Below are 11,595 nucleotides of genomic sequence, written 5' to 3'. Positions count from 1 at the left end.
CTTTCGCAAGGCACTGTATATGTATGTATATATGTACAGTATGTATATTTATATATATGTGTGTCTGTATGTGTTTGGATGTGTGTATATACAGTACCAGTAAAAAGTTTGGACACACCTACTCATTCAAGGGTTTTTCTTTATTTTTACTATTATCTACATTGTACAATAATAGTGAAGACATCAAAACTATGAAATAAAACATATGGAATCATGTAAAACCAAAAAAGTGTTAAACAAATCAAAATATATTTTAGATTCTTCAAAGTAGCCACCCTTTGCCTTGATGACATCTTTGCACACTCTTGGCATTCTCTCAACCAGCTTCACGAGGTAGTCATCTGGAATGCATTTCAATTAACAGGTGTGCCTTGTTAAAAGTTAATTTGTGGAATTTTTTTCCTTCTTAATGCGTTTGAGCCAATCAGTTGTGTTGTGACAAGGTAGGGGTGGTATACAGAAGATAGCCCTATTTGGTAAAATACCAACTCCATATTATGGCAAGAACAGCTCAAATAAGCAAAGAGAAACAACAGTCCATCATTACTTTAAGACATGAAGGTCAGTCAGTACGGAACATTTCAAGAACTTTGAAAGTTTCTTCAAGTGCAGTCGCAAAAACCATCAAGTGCTATGATGAAACTGGCTCTCATGAGGAACGCCACAGGGAAGGAAGACCCAGAGTTACCTCTGCTGCAGAGGATAAGTTCATTATAGTTACCAGCCTCAGAAATCGGTAATTAACTGCACCTCAGATTGCAGCCCAAATAAATGCTTCACAGAGTTCAAGTTACAGACACATCTCAACATCAACTGTTCAGAGGAGACTGTGTGAATCAGGCCTTCATGGTCGGATTGCTGCAAATAAACCACTACTAAAGGACACCAATAATAAGAAGAAACTTGCTTGGGCCAAGAAACACGAGCAATGGATGTTAGACCAGTGGAAATCTGTCCTTTGGTCTGATGAGTCCAAATTTGAGATATTTGGTTCAAACCGCCGTGTCTTTGTGAGACGCAGAGTAGGTGAACGGATGATGGTGGGTCCCACCGTGAAGCATGGAGGAGGAGGTGTGATGGTGTGGGGGTGCTTTGCTGTTGACATCGTCTGTGATTTATTTAGAATTCAAGGCACACTTAACCAGCATGGCTACCACAGCATTCTGCAGCGATACGCCATTCCATCTGGTTTGTGCTTAGTGGGACTATAATTTGGACAATGACCCAAAACACACCTCCAGGCTGTGTAAGGGCTGTTTGACCAAGAAGGAGAGTGATGGAGTGCTGCATCAGATGACCTGGCCTCCACAATCACCCGACCTCAACCCAATTGAGATGGTTTGGGATGAGTTGGACCGCAGAGTGAAGGAAAAACAGCCAACAAGTGTTCAGCATATGTGGGAACTCCTTCAAGACTGTTGGAAAAGCGAACAGGAAGTACCCGTGCTAAGGACTATTCAAATGTTTAAGTAATACATTGCTAAGGACTATGCAAATGTATTACTTAAAAATCATACAATGTGATTTTCTGGATTTTTGTTTTAGATTCCGTCTCTCACAGTTGAAGTGTACCTATGATACAAATTACAGACCTCTACATGCTTTGTAAGTAGGAAAACCTGCAAAATCGGCAGTGTATCAAATACTTGTTCTCCCCACTGTATTAGTCATTTAGCAGACGCTCTTATCCAGAGAGACATACAGTAGTGTGTGCATACATTTAGGTACTATTTCATACTAGTCCCCTACATGCAGACCTACCAAGTAACAGTAGATGCTATGCTAATTGTTTTCACCATTACATAAAAAAAACAGAATTAGAAAATAAAATGAACCAATTATTTTAACCAATTCGGAAATGAAATATCGTCAGCCACGTCCCTTTTTCCCCGTTTCAGTAGAACAGGGAGGTTGGTGGTGCCTACAGTGACAGGGAGAGCAGCCCTTCTTATTAATTAATGGATACAGGCACAAAGCTTGGTTCTCATGAGACAGAATAGCTTGCTTTTTCTAAGACAATGTACAAGCAGAGCCACTTTCTGTTTGGATTCCCTGGGGTTCAGCAGACCTCTGGTATGATGGCACCTGCTGCAGGAACAAGTCCCAATCCGGCCCAGCGACTGGCAACTCTGTCTGGAAGTGGTTCCAGAACCTGGACAAATAACCAAGACAGGTATAAAATGCAACAGTTGAGAATCGTTGCTCTAGTGTACAGCAACACAACACAATAGAGTTCATAACAGCACACGAGGGCTTACTGGTGGTGGTAGATGCCTGGGTCTGGTAAGGGAGGAAGGAAGGAAGAAAAGGAGGCAAGATGAGGAGACGAGGGCTTACCGGTGGTGGTAGACGTCTGGCTCTCTGCTCAGACGGTTCTGAAAGCCGATGTACAGGTCGTCCCAAAGAAGCCACGTGCCTGATGACTCCGATCCTGCTCTTGATCTTTACAGAAGATAAAGTAGGACACTCTCTATGTCTCAGTCCAATCAAGTTACATGAAATGGAAAACAAACTAATTATCCACTTGGAGATAAATGGGGGTTCCTTTAAAGGCATGTTGGCATTTAGGAAGGCCCGGACTGCCACATTTGCGGTCCCGGGACACCTACCTCCAGAGAGAAAAATGTGCAGTTTTATAATGCTATTCTACACATTTTGACATGAGGCCGAGATAAACATTTGCAGTTTTATAGCTCACCTCATACTGTTCTTCACATTTTGCCATGATGAGAGAACATTTTGCAGTTTTAAAGCTAATTACCTGCAATTCTATACATTTTGCCATGGGGCAAAGAGAAAAATTTGCTGTTTTATAGCTCATCTCATGCTATTCTACACATTTTGCCCTGCGTGCCCGTTCAGTAATCCGGCCTTACACTTAAGGCAGTAGTGAGAACTGAGCCAGCAACAATTATCTTCAACTGAAAACAGCTTTGCATCAGATTTGCATCTGCCAACTACAACACATTCAAACCCTGAAGTTATGCATCGTAGCCTGCCATCTCTGTGCGCCTGTGCCTCATACAGCATTCACCTCTTATGAGAATGACATGAGTCCAGGGAAATGTTATTCTTATGACAGATTTGTGACATGGTATGTTTCTGCCCCTAAATGTTTGAGCCCTAGAAGCAGTTGCTTTTTGTATTGATCCTTCTAATAAGTGGAGTGCAGTGTACAGTGCCTTCAGAAAGTATTCACACCCCTTGACTTTTTCCACATTTTGTTGTGTTACAGCCTGAATTTAAAACGGATTACGTTGTTGTGTCACAATAACCCATCATGTCAAAGTGGAATTATGTTTTTAGAAATGTTTACAAATTAATTAAAAATGAAAATCTAAAATGTCTTGAGTCAATAAGTATTCAACACTTTTGTTATGGCAAGCCTAAACAAGTTCAGGAGTAAAAATGTGCTTAAAAACTCACACAATAAGTTGCATTGGCTCACTCTGTGTGCAATAATACTGTGTAACTTGATTATTTTTAAATGACTACCCCATCTCGCTACCCCACACATACAATTAGCTGTAAGTTCCCTCAGTCGAGCAGTGAACTTCAAGCTCAGATTCCACAACAAAGACCAGGGGAAGGGCACCTGTTGGTAGATGGGTAAAAATAAATAAAAGCTGACATTGAATATCCCTTTGAGCATGGTGCAGTTATTAATTACACTTTGGATGGTGTATCAATACACCCAGTCATTACAAAGATAGAGGCGCCCTTCCTAAATCAGTTGCCGGAGTGGAAGAAAACCACTCAGGGATTTCACCATGAGGCCAATGGTGATTTTAAAACAGTTACAGAGTTTAATGGCTGTTATCTGAGAAAACTGAGGACGGATCAACAACATTGTAGTTACTCCACAATACTAACCTAAATGACAGAGTGAAAAGAAGGAAGCCTGTATAGAATACAAAATTCAACAAGGTACTAAAGTAATACTGCAAGAAATGTGGCAAAGAAATTAACTTTTTGTCCTGAGTACAAAGCGTAATGTTTGGGGAAAACACAACACATCACTGAGTACCACTCTTCATATTTTCAAGCATGGTGTCTGCATCATGTTATGGGTATGCTTGTCATCGTCAAGGAATAGGGAGGATAAAAATACATGGAATAGAGCTAAGCACTGGCAAAATCCTGGAGGAAAACCTGATTCAGTATGCTTTCCAACAGACACTGGGAGACACATTCACCTTTCAGCAGGTCAATAACCGAAAACAAGAGGCCAAATATACACTGGAGTTGCTTACCAAGACGACATTGAATGTTCCTGATTGGCCTGGTTACCGTTTTAACTTAAATCAACTTGAAAATCTATGGCATGGCATGAAAATGGCTGTCTAGCAATGACCAACAACCAATTTGACAGAGCTTGACGAATTAAAAAATAATAATGGGCAAATATTGTGCAATCCAGGTGTGGAAAGCTCTTAAAGACTTACCCATATACAGTGCCGTAAAAATGTATTTGCCCCCTTTCTGATGTTCTCTATTTTTGCATATTTTTAATACTGAATGTTATCAGATCTTCAACCAAAAGCTAATATTAGATAAAGGGAACCTGAGTTTACAAATAACAAAAAAAATGGATACTTATTTTATTTATTTAATTAACAAAGTTATGCAACACCCAATTTCCCTGTGTGAAAAAGTAATTGCCCCCTTACACTCAATAACTGGTTGTGCCACCTTTAGCTGCAATGACTGCAACCAAATGCTTCCTGTAGTTGTTGATCAGTCTCTCACATCGCTGTCGAGGAATTTTGGCCCACTCTTGCATGCAGAACTGCTTTAACGCAGCAATATTTGTGGGTTTTCAAGCATGAACTGCTCGTGTCAAGTCCTGCCACAACATCTCAATTGGGATTAGGTCTGGACTTTGACTAGTTCATTCCAAAACTTCAAATGTTTTGCTTTTTAGCCATTTTCATGTAGACTTGATTGTGTGTTTTGAATCATTGTCTTGCTGCATGACCCAGCTGTGCTTCAGCTTCAGCTCACAGACGGATGGCCTGACATTCTCCTGTAGAATTCTCTGATACAGAGCAGAATTCATGGTTCCTTCTATTAAGGCAAGTCGTCCAGGTCCTGAGGCAGCAAAGCATCCCCAAACCATCACACTACCGCCACCATGAGGTTCTTACTGTGGAATGCAGTGTTTGGTTTTCACCAGGCATAATGGGACCCATGTCGTCCAAAAGGTTGACTCAAGTTTGCCAAAAAGCACCTGGAAGCACCTGGATTATCATCAAGACTCTTGGAAGAATGTTCTATGGACAGATGAGTCAAAAGTATAACTTTTTGGACAACATGGGTCCATTATGCCTGGCGAATACCAAACACTGCATTCCACAGCAAGAACCTCATACCAACGGTCAAGCATGGTGGTGGTTGTGTGATGGTTTGGGGATGCTTTGCTGGTTATTGCTATATTATATTATTATATATTATATATATTAGCGTTTTATTTTCCATTAACAAAAAATAAAATAAATTGTGTCGATCATTGATACAAAATGAGAAAGCAATTTTAATCCCACTTTGTAACACAACATAATGTGGAAAAAGTCAAGGGGTGTGAATACTTTCTGAAGGCACTGTCCTTATCAAGCCCTGCATTTAAGGCAGTAGTGAGAACTGAGCCAGCAACAATGATCTTCAATTGAAAACAGATTTTGCATCTGCCAACGACAACACAGTCAAACCCTTGAAGTTTTGCATAGTAGCCTGCCATCTCATACAGCATTCACCTCTTACGAGAATGACATGAGTCCAGGAAATGTTATTCTTATTGACATTTTACTCATTTATCAGACTATTTTATCCAGAGCGACATACAGGAGCAATTAGGGTTAAGTGCCTTTCTCAAGGGAACATAGTCAGCTCGGGGATTTGAACCAGCAACCTTTCAGTTACTGGCCCAGCGCTCTTAACCGCTAGGCTACCTGCCACCCTTATGACAGATTTGTAACATGCTATGTTCTTTCCCCACAATGTTTGTATTGATCCTTCTCATAAGTGGAGTGCAGTGTACTTAATAGTATATAGGTGAGCAGGTGTTGTAGCCATGCTCACCTCCTCATAAGGGTGCTCTCTGGCAGGCCTCTGAGTAGGGAAGGAGAGATCCATGAAGTCCACCAGATAGTTGTAGCCATTGTCTATCGGATTGAAGTCCTCATCTGTCTCAATGACCTTAAATACATAATAAAAACAACAGTAAGGCTATGTTGTGTTGGAATTCAAACAATTTGCATTATTCACTAACTTGCAGTTATGATAAACACCAGATAACTAGAATATAAATAACCAGAATAACCAGAATCAATAACCAGAATCTAAAGAATGACCAGAATCTAAAGAAGGACCAGAATCTAAAGAATGACCAGAATCTAAAGAAGGACCATAATCTAAAGAATAACCAGAATCTAAAGAATGACCAGAATCTAAAAAGAAAGTAGCATAAGCATGAGAATAATTGGAAAAGATTCCTTCTAATTTCAACTCTCAAACCCACCAGATTTGGGTTAAAAATGTATTTAAATGTTTCAAATTGATTGAGCTTGCCTGGCGCAATGGAACCAGGGGTCATAGTCCAAGCTGCCAAAATCAGATGCTCCAAGGGGCAGTTTCCTGGACACAGATTAAACCTAGTCCTGGACCAAAAAAAAATTCCGATAGAGATTCTCCATTGAGCTTTTTATTAATTTATCTAGGAATAAGCTTAATCTGTGTCCGTGAGAGCGTCCCTAAGTGTTTTAAACATGCCAAAGATCTACAGAGAGAGAGGAAGTGAGTGGAAGGGGTCGCGTTCAGTCGGTACAAAACCAAGAAACGTTTAAAATGGAGATTGTCTATTAATAGATTGTCCAATAATAATTATAATTTTCGTTACATGTTTTTACTGCCTACCGAATGCGAGTCAGGAGTAACCAGGAGTGTATTCATAAGTCGCAGACAGATTGGTACAAAACGTTTGGTCTAAACCGTTTACTCCAAACGGAAAACATTTTGCCACGAAAATGAGAGTTTCTATTGGACAAATTCAGGCTTCTGTTTGGTTCCTAGAGTAAACTGTAATCGGTTTCTGTTGCAACAGACCAACCGTTTTGCAACGGTCAGCGACTAATGAATCCACCACAGGAGTCAGCTTGTAGATGTGCAGTAGAGCACTAAGAGCTGTGAGGACTTTTATATGGACTACAATATTTACCCGAACAACCAGATTGTAGTTTTTAAACCCTGCCCAGGTGTAATAAAATTGGATCCAGCTTTTATGTCTAAATATCTCAGCGGTGATTGCCCTGTTCAGTTCAGCCACGTACAAATCAAAGTCCCAACTGTCCTTATAGATTTGTGTCCCGGTCGGAGGGTCGGTGATGGCTTTCCTGTGGTTATAGTCAAGTCATACATGATTTAAGGTGCATTTTACCTTATTTACAACATACATTTTTTTTTAAATAATGTAGGAAAAAAAAGGGAATGTAGAAAGAGAACATAATGGAAGACAATGTAGAGAAGTGAGGTAATAATGGTAGACAATGTAGGGAAGAGGGGTAATAATGGTAGACAATGTAGAGAAGTGGGGTAATAATGGTAGACAATGTAGGGAAGAGGGGTAATAATGGTAGACAATGTAGGGAAGAGGGGTAATAATGGTAGACAATGTAGGGAAGAGGGGTAATAATGGTAGACAATGTAGGGAAGTGAGGTAATAATGGTAGACAATGTAGGGAAGAGGGGTAATAATGGTAGACAATGTAGGGAAGTGAGGTAATAATGGTAGACAATGTAGGGAAGTGAGGTAATAATGGTAGACAATGTAGGGAAGAGGGGTAATAATGGTAGACAATGTAGGAAAGTGAGGTAATAATGGTAGACAATGTAGGGAAGTGAGGTAATAATGGTAGACAATGTAGGGAAGGGGGTAATAAAGGTAGACAATGTAGGGAAGTGAGGTAATAATGGTAGACAATGTAGGGAAGTGAGGTAATAATGGTAGACAATGTAGGGAAGTGAGGTAATAATGGTAGACAATGTAGGGAAGTGGGGTAATAATGGTAGAAAATGTAGGGAAGAGGGGTAATAATGGTAGACAATGTAGGGAAGTGAGGTAATAATGGTAGACAATGTAGGGAAGTGAGGTAATAATGGTAGACAATGTAGGGAAGTGAGGTAATAATGGTAGACAATGTAGGGAAGTGGGGTAATAATGGTAGACAATGTAGGGAAGAGGGGTAATAATGGTAGACAATGTAGGGAAGTGAGGTAATAATGGTAGACAATGTAGGGAAGTGAGGTAATAATGGTAGACAATGTAGGGAAGTGAGGTAATAATGGTAGACAATGTAGGGAAGTGGGGTAATAATGGTAGACAATGTAGGGAAGAGGGGTAATAATGGTAGACAATGTAGGAAAGTGAGGTAATAATGGTAGACAATGTAGGGAAGTGAGGTAATAATGGTAGACTGTCAGGGCGTGCTGTAGGTGTAGTGGTGGAATCAAACGCAGGACTCAGAACGATAATCCAAAGACTTGTATTAAAGCCAAAACCAAGGCAAAAGGCAACTGGCCCGCAGGCGAAAATACGCACGAAGGCGAAATAGAAAACAGCGCACAAACAGGTGCGAAAATACTCCAGCGCAGTGGAGAGAAGCTCAACCGAGCGAAACACACGACTGACGAAAATCAATTACACACAACACTAGACAAACACAACGAGAAACTTATAGGACACTAATTACGCCCAAACTAGAAACAGGTGTGAAAACAAACAGACAAAAGCAAACGAACATGAAACATACAACGGTGGCAGCTAGAATTCCGGAGACGACGAACGCCGAAGCCTGCCCGAACAAGGGAGAGAGGCAGCCTCGGCCGAAACCGTGACAGTACCCCCCTTTGACGCGCGGCTCCAGACGTGCGCCGACTCGGCCTCGGGGACGACCAGGAGGACGCGTGAGCAGGGCGCGCCCGGATACCCCCGATGGAATTCCGTCAGGAGCGACGGGTCCAAAATGTCTCTCCTCGGCACCCAGCACCGCTCCTCCGGACCGTACCCTCCCACTCCACTAGATACTGGAGACCCCCCATCCGACGTCTCGAATCCAAGATGGACCTCACGGAGTACGCCGTGCCCCTCGATGTCCAACGGGGCGGAGGAGTCTCCAAGATCTCATTTTCTTGGAGTGGGCCCGCACCACCGGCCTGAGAAGGGGACACATGGAACGAGGGGTTAATACACTTATACTCCACAGGTAGCTGTAATCTATAACATACCTCGTTCAACCTTCTCAGGACTTTAAATGGCCCTACAAACCGCCGACCCAGTTTCCGACAGGGCAGGCGGAGGGGCAGGTTTCTGGTAGAGAGCCAGACTCGATCACCAGGTGCGTACACCGGTCCCTCACTGCGGTGGAGATCAGCGCCGCCTTCTGACGTCGGAGGGCCCGCTGCAGGTGGACGTGTGCAGCGTTCCACGTCTCCTCCGAGCGCCGCGCCCACTCATCCACCGCAGGAGCCTCGATCTGGCTCTGCTGCCAGGGTGCCAGAACCGGCTGGTAACCCAACACACATTGAAATGGAGTTAGGTTAGTGGAGGAATGGCGTAGGGAATTCTGGGCCATCTCGGCCCAGGGAACGTACCTTGACCACTCCTCCGGCCGGTCCTGGCAGTATGTTCTGAGAAACCTACCCACATCCTGGTTTACGCGTTCCACCTGCCCATTACTCTCCGGGTGGTACCCGAGGTGAGGCTCACCGAGACCCCCAACCGCTCCATAAACGCCTCCAGACTCTGGAGGTGAATTGGGGACCCCGATCAGCCACAATGTCCTCGGGTACCCCGTAGTGCCGGAACACATGGGTGAACAGTGCCTCGGCAGTTTGTAGGGCAGTAGGAAGACCCGGCATGGGGAGCAAACGACAGGCCTTAGAGAACCGGTCCACAACGACCAGGATAGTAGTATTCCCTTGGGAGAGGGGAAGGTCTGTTATAAAGTCCACAGAGAGGTGGGACCATGGTCGTTGTGGAACGGGCAGGGGTAGCAACTTACCCCTAGGCAGATGTCTAGGCGCCTTACACTGGGCGCACACCGAGCAGGAGGAAACATAAACCCTCACATCCCTTGCCAACGTGGGCCACCAGTACTTGGCACTAAGACAGTGCACTGTCCGGCCGATACCCGGATGTCCAGAGGAGGGTGACGTGTGAGCCCAATAGATCAATCGATCCCGAACCTCGAGCGGAACGTACTTCCGACCCTCCGGGCACTGTGGTGGACTAGGGTCGGTGCGTAACGCCCGCTCGAGTTCAGTATCGACCTCCCACACTACCGGTGCCACCAGACACGACTCAGGCAGTATGGGAGTGGGCTCCACGGACCTCTCCTCCGTGTCATACCGCCGAGACAGCGCATCTGCCTTGCCATTCTGTGACCCAGGGATGTACGTGATTTTAAAAGTAAACCTGGTCAAGAACATACTCCATCTTGCCTGGCGAGGGTTCAGCCTCCTCGCCGCCCGGATGTACTCCAGGTTACGGTGGTCCGTCAAAATGAGGAAAGGGTGTTGAGCCCCCTCAAGCCAGTGCCTCCACACCTTTAGAGCCTGTACCACGGCAACAGCTCCCTGTCCCCTACGTCATAGTTCCGCTCCGCCGGACTGAGCTTCTTAGAATAAAAAGCACAGGGGCGGAGTTTAGGTGGCGCGCCAGACCGTTGTGAAAGCACGGCTCCTAAACCGGCCTCTGACGCGTCCACCTCTACCTGGAACGGCAAAGAGGGATCCGGATGCGCCAGCACCGGGGCCGAGGTAAACAGGTCCTTCAGCCTCCCAAACGCCCTGTCCGCCTCGGCCGACCACTGCAGACGCACCGGACCCCCCTTCAACAGAGACGTGATGGGAGCTGCCACCTGTCCAAAACCCCGGATAAACCTCCTGTAGTAATTTGCAAACCCCAAAAACTGCTGCACCTCTTTCACAGTGGTTGGTGTTTGCCAATTACGCACGGCCGACACCCGGTCTACCTCCATCTTCACCCCTGACGCAGACAACTGATAACCCAAAAAGGAGACCGACTCCTGGAAAAACAGACACTTCTCTGCCTTCACATACAGGTCGTGCTCCACCAGCCTCCGCAACACTCTACGCACCAGGGCCACATGCTCGACACGGGTAGGTGAGTACACGAGAATGTCATCAATGTACACAACCACCCCCTGCCCCTGCATGTCCCTGAAGATCTCATCCACGAATGATTGGAAAACTGACGGAGCGTTCATCAACCCGTATGGCATGACCAGATACTCGTAATGGCCCGAGGTGGTACTAAAGGCTGTCTTCCATTCATCACCCTCCCTGATGCGCACCAAGTTGTACGCGCTCCTGAGATCTAATTTCGTGAAGAAACGCGCCCCATGCAACGACTCAGTCATGGTCGCAATCAGCGGGAGTGGATAACTGTACTTCACCGTAATCTGATTGAGACCACGGTAATCGATGCACGGGCGCAAACCACCATCCTTTTTCTTCACAAAAAAGAAACTCGAGGACGCAGGGGAAGTGGAAGGCCGTATGTATCCTTGTCTCAGAGAT

At 44.6% G+C, this 11,595-nt stretch overlaps 1 pseudogene; it reads right to left on the bottom strand.

Annotated features, from left to right (window-relative positions):
- Nucleotides 1–2,010: 2,010 nt before the first annotated feature.
- LOC121548159 overlaps nucleotides 2,011–11,595 on the bottom strand; it is a 28,792-nt pseudogene continuing 19,207 nt past the window's right edge.

This window comes from Coregonus clupeaformis, unplaced genomic scaffold, assembly GCF_020615455.1.
Source record: "Coregonus clupeaformis isolate EN_2021a unplaced genomic scaffold, ASM2061545v1 scaf0126, whole genome shotgun sequence".
NCBI classification, from domain to species: Eukaryota; Metazoa; Chordata; class Actinopteri; order Salmoniformes; family Salmonidae; genus Coregonus; species Coregonus clupeaformis.
The sequence above is the reverse complement of the archived record's forward strand: the minus strand, read 5'-3'. Positions and strand labels throughout refer to the sequence as shown.